The sequence below is a fragment of the Amphiura filiformis genome, chromosome 12 (assembly GCF_039555335.1).
Source record: "Amphiura filiformis chromosome 12, Afil_fr2py, whole genome shotgun sequence".
Classification (NCBI taxonomy): Eukaryota; Metazoa; Echinodermata; class Ophiuroidea; order Amphilepidida; family Amphiuridae; genus Amphiura; species Amphiura filiformis.
In genome coordinates, this window is record NC_092639.1 from 29951621 (window position 1) to 29957456 (window position 5836).

At 35.5% G+C, this 5836-nt stretch overlaps 1 long non-coding RNA gene across 1 annotated transcript in view; it reads left to right on the forward strand.

The window, feature by feature from the left end:
- The window catches only part of LOC140166049 (uncharacterized), a 64157-nt gene that overhangs the window by 10771 nt on the left and 47550 nt on the right, over positions 1-5836 (forward strand). The gene's annotated exons all lie outside the window — the stretch shown is intronic.

Sequence of the window (5836 nt, forward strand, 5' to 3'; positions counted from 1 at the left end):
AATTTTGAAAATACATACTGCAGTTACTGTCCGTTTTCCTATACACAATACACAGTGCTCTCACCATTGACGTGTGACCTCAACACATGATGTATGTTGGGAGAATGGACACTTGCCTAGTTAACATCACTGTGTGAAAAATAACCAGCCAATATTTTATTTATTCTCCAAAACTTCTAGCAAATATATTTCTCTAACATGACCTAAAATTACAGCTAGGTTAGATGTTCAGAAATGGTCGCACTTTTGTAAAATAATGAGTGAGGGCAAGGCATAGCTAGCCAACTCCCCGTGTTAATTGAATGGAGATTTGACCGAAAATATTGGTATCGGACCGCTCACTTCTGAAAGATGACACAAAAAAACGGTAAAAGCTACATTTAAATTATTCTAAATAGGTTCTAGAAAATAAAGTTTTGTAACATGTCCTAAATTTTTAGCTAATTTAGATGTTTCGAGAGGGTCGCACTTTTGTGTTTTAGGAAGGATATGTAAACGACAGATAACACCAAAAATATGAAGAAATTATTTCCAAACCGTGTTAAGTCAACAATCATTATGTTGCTCATTTTGAAGAATGCTGGTTAACAAAAAGCAGGTCTTTGTCTCATTTCGTGAACAATGGTACACATACCATTGTTTCCTTTCGTTTCCTTTATAATCGGTTACCCAACTGAAGCTGTAATACCAGCTTTATTGCGATGTCGCACATTGAAAACAGACACTTGTACACAACCAGAGAAGATCTGATTTAATCAGTTGAGCTGCTTCAATGAGTGTTATCTTGGTTTAATAGCTTTTAATGGGGTTTAAGTCCTGCAAAGGTCGAGATGAATTCTACTGTAGATATGACTGCATCATGAAAGTCATGATGTATGCATGTAGTGGTCTTATAATCAACTGAAATATTTTGAGTTTTTTAGCAACCGTAGTAAGATTCGGGAAGCATTGAAATACTCTAATTTTAAGCAACATATTAACATATTGGTTTGAAGTCCTAACCAAAAGCTTGCTGTTTTGAAGTAGACATAAGATACGGAGACCACTAAAAATCAAATTTGTTGCCCTCTCACGAGACTCGTGTATATGTACGCTATGAAATTGCATTGAACGCCGTATAAACGCACGGTCCGCACAGGATATATGGAACATCGTAATTGCTTTTATATTTCGACTGCTCAGTGCCAGAAGTGGGTAAGTGCAATAGCTGCCCTGTGAACATTTTGGCACATGGCAGCTACACATGGCAGCTATTGCACTTACCCACTTCTGGCACTGAGCAGTCGACTTGTGTGCTCAAAGTTATGAGCAAGAAAACTAGTGGGGACTTTCTTTTTTGGAGCGTTTGCTTCAGTTTGCTGAACATGCAATAACACACTATAATTTTGAGAATTAATGTTAATCCGTCTGCAATTTTATTTTGGGGAAAGTTTCACAAAAATAGCTAACATACTAAACTATTATATGCTGCTATGGGATTTCATAATTATGATGAATATACATTGGTAAATATTTGAAACATTTTAAATAAAGTTGAACAAATCAGTAAAACTCACAAAATATCAACTTTGTAAATTATGGCCCTTGGTAAACAACAACAACAACAACAACAACAACAACAACAACAACAACAAGCATACAATACGCTTTGCGTATAAAGATACAGCACCTGGATGACGTACATGCATATTGTAAACTCAATTATTAAGTCTCTGAAAAAAAACGCTGAAGTACCAACACGTGCTTCAAATAAAACCATGTCTATGATTAATTGCTTCTATGAAAAGAGCAAATCAATTAGGTGATTTAATTATACGTTACCTGAATACAGGTACAGTCAAGATAGAGCTGACCTGTAATTAAAACAGTCACTGAAGTGGCCTTTCAGAGGTATTGACATAATTTTTGAAGGGCAATGTTTTCGATGTTGCTGTTTGTATCAACAACTGCACGGAGATACCTGTAAGACACGTAACTGAAAACGAGGTTATACAGGTATGTATAGTTTTACTAGTAGTTGCCCCTTTTCGTCAGTGGCTCTGAAAAGAGCCGTTAATGCGATCGTCCTCTAAAAAGTTGTTGGCGCTGAAAAGAGTCGTTAATAGTAGATGCCTCTTTGCTCTTGAATTTTTGATGGCTCTGAAAAGAGCCGTAAACTGTCCCTTGTCCACTGAGAGATATGTTGTTCTGAAAAGGTAGGTATTGCAATTGATAGTAAAAGAACTCCATAAACAATCAATCAAGTTAAATTTGCTCATAGTTGCAATACGAGTTATTTAAAGTCACTACCAGGAAATGCACGGGTTGCGTTTCCTGTGTCACATTCATTTCGGAGAAAAAGATATGGCAATATGGCTGTTTTAAACTTAACAACAACAAAATTCATAGAATTCGATCTATCAATAGGTGTGATAGTGAAAAATTAATCAATTTTATGACAGGAAATATCACAAAAACAAGACAGAGCAATATGACTGTATAAATATAAATGCAGATGTATGCATACATTTGTTATTTATTTCCTTGTAGAGCACACGAGCGTTTCGTTTGAGTTAAAACTATAATGTGCGATCTAATATGAAACTTGATTTATTTTTGGCATATTTGTATTAAATATCTACACATGTCCCAACTTACACCTAAATGTTAAATAAAAGCAGCCAAATTTGTTGTGTTTGTCAGGTCAATAGAGCAAGTTTCACATAGTGTCATAGTGTCGTATTCAGACAATAGAGAGATTGTGATTTCCAAACGTACGTATCGAACGTACGTGGAATCTATTCAAAATCAAGATCACTCTCCTGTGACGGGATTTTGAATAGATACCACGTACGGTCGATGCTACGTTTGGAAATCGCAATCTCTCTAATATGTCCTCCATCACGATATCCATAAGATAGAACTCGACGTGAAACGGGCAAAATGGCCAGTTGTTTTTACTTAACCTTGTTATTTCGGCTTAAAATGAACAAAAACATTTCCTAATAGGTATTACTAATATATCAATTAAGATTTAAACAGTCATTCAACACAAAAATAATTGAGATTAACCTCAATATTTGGACGTGAAGACACACGTCCTCATCAGGAGAATACTAATATTATTTCAGCATTTTGAGTGAAGAATAACGCAATTGAAATATGACGTAAATTGTACATTATGTCTTTTATAATAACACAAATGATTTGATTAAGACAAAAATAGTCCGACAGCAGAGCTAATGTCGATGGTTTGGGCAATTAAAGTGTTTTTGTTGGCTGATTGTTGCTCTTTGAGAGGTAAGATTCGGTGTATGTAAGTTTGTCACTCTTGAGTAATTTGAGAGTTTCAAGGTCAAAGTTTAAATGGGGTAACAAATTCAAAACTTGTCATGTTGTATCCAAACCCATGCCAAAATATCCCTCTGGCCACACATATAGAGGGAAAAATGTATAGTTCGACCCAATTTTACGATCTTCCCCGAGTTACGTACAAATAATGTTAAAAGTTAAATGTTGGGGTATACAAAACAGAAACAATGCACTGATTTGGATTGAAATGGTATCAAATTGTTTGTCCTGCCATAGTAATTCAAATAAGAAGAATAGTTTCTACTGCCAAAATAATACAAAAAGATATAGCGCATTGAATCCTAATGGTATTGACCTTATGGTATGTTATATATATGCAACAACCCATCTTAGGAAGTGCAAACCCAACCGATCTTACTATATTGACCTTATTGGTAAATCCCATAAGCCTTTGCGAGTACAGCTGAGAACTCGTCATTTGACGTCACGCCAACAATGCGCAGTAACGATGTTTGATAAACGAAGTGCGCATCGGCACAGATTGGAGTGACGTAATATAACAAGTTCTCAGGTGTACTCGCAAAGGCTTATGGGATTTACCGGAAAGGTCAATTTATTGCATGTTGCACTCTTTTGTAATTAATAATAGCTTGTTTTCCGTGTTTCATAACTAAAACGAACGTCTTTAATACAGCAGAGTTATCTTTTGTAAACATGCTGAAGGTCAATACACGAGGGAAAAGTCGAGGAAATTACTCAACCAGGGTGAACATCATTTTCAACTTTGTACAAGGAAATATTTAGGTTTTAATTGATTAAAAACAACTCATCCAAAATATTAATAGCTGTTAGTCTTTTTTCGCACGGGCTTTCCGTTATTTTAAGTCAAGGTCATTATCATACTCTCTCTCTACCGGTCCGTCAATTTGATGTCATTTAAGAGTGCCGATTGATAATACAACGACATCACGTGACTTACCACACGCACTGGCACAAAATAGTATCGAAGATAATAAAAGCTCTTCGTGAGCAGCAGAAATGGATGCGGTATGTAACGATCGTTGTTTTCTGCAAATTTCTAGATTAACGTGCAGTCGGTGAATGATAGACTAAGTCTGCATGTTCTGTATGGCATAGTACTTTTAACATGTTTAAGCACCACATTCACATCTAAAACTACCACAAGCTAGTGCGTACTTATCAAAACTTAGAAGGACAAACCCTATTCCAAGATCCGCATCCACATTGTCCACTTCCACACCACTCCACGCCATACATAAATTCTCCCAGTCACATTTCCCCAATATGAAATTTTAAAAAAGTTAAAATTTAATTTTAATTCTTTTAAAGTGTGGCAGAGGCGGGGTTCGAACTCACGGCGCATCACGCCGCTTTGGATATGCTCTATGAGCCTAGCGCCTTAGACCACTCGGCTACTTGTCTTGATGGACTCCATTTGAAACTTATTTGAAGATATAATCGCAACTTCAATATAGGCCTACCACGTGACAAGCAAAAGCAGAAAACGTACCATATTTTGGAATTTTATTTCCCTAAAAACATTAATGTGTATTAATAGCGCTCAATTGTTGTTAATCCGACATTAAACATAATAAATGCGCGTCTATATGGACAATACATTATATCGATTTTGACATGTGCTCGCACGGTGTCAGTACATTTCCATGGTCAGTAATATACTATAGAGGAACCTACCATTTTTCTTGTATGTCGTTGGATGTTTTTATCAATTACATAAAAAATCCATTTTAGACCCCAAATGTTTCTTCGGGAAATAAAAGATTAGATTACCATAAAAACGAAACAGTAATCTTTTGCCGGGTCTAATGTTATTTATACATAGAATTTTTAACGTTTTTCTATCCTTATTCTTGCTCAATTAAAAAATATTTTGGCGTATATAAAATTGAAATAAAATTCTCTGCCTCATAAACGACCTCAAATGTGCCACAATTGGGTATCACGAATCGTTATATATGATGTGCAGTTAATATTCATATTTTCTTTTATACAGAGGATGCTTCAGTTTTGACAGGAAAAATATTTTCTTGAAAACCCTCTCACTCGGTTATTTCAAAACGGTAACCACGCTTCCCTAGAATGTGCAATAATTTAGCATTAAAATTGTTCTTATTCTAGCAGCAAACGTTTCTAGAATGAATTATGACGAAATGTGGTGTAGTCCACTTCCGCTACGCACGGAAAACTTAACCTAACCTCGATACTAATCATATCAAGTGTGAGGACTATACCTTACTTTGTTTGTTTGTTTGCTTGTTTAAACTGTCGCTCTGTGTGTTGACAACCTCGGATCCTGTTTTTTGGCTCAAACAGTTAATATGATAACCTGTAAACTTTGTGTTGATCCTTCTTTTTATAGATGAAATGTCTATTCGGAAATAAAAGGGAAAAACAAATTGAATTCATATTACCATATTTGTCAAAGTAGACGTAAACATATTTCAGTGAAAAGGGACAATTATCCATGTTGTGTTTACATCAGTTCTGTATCCCTCTCAAATTT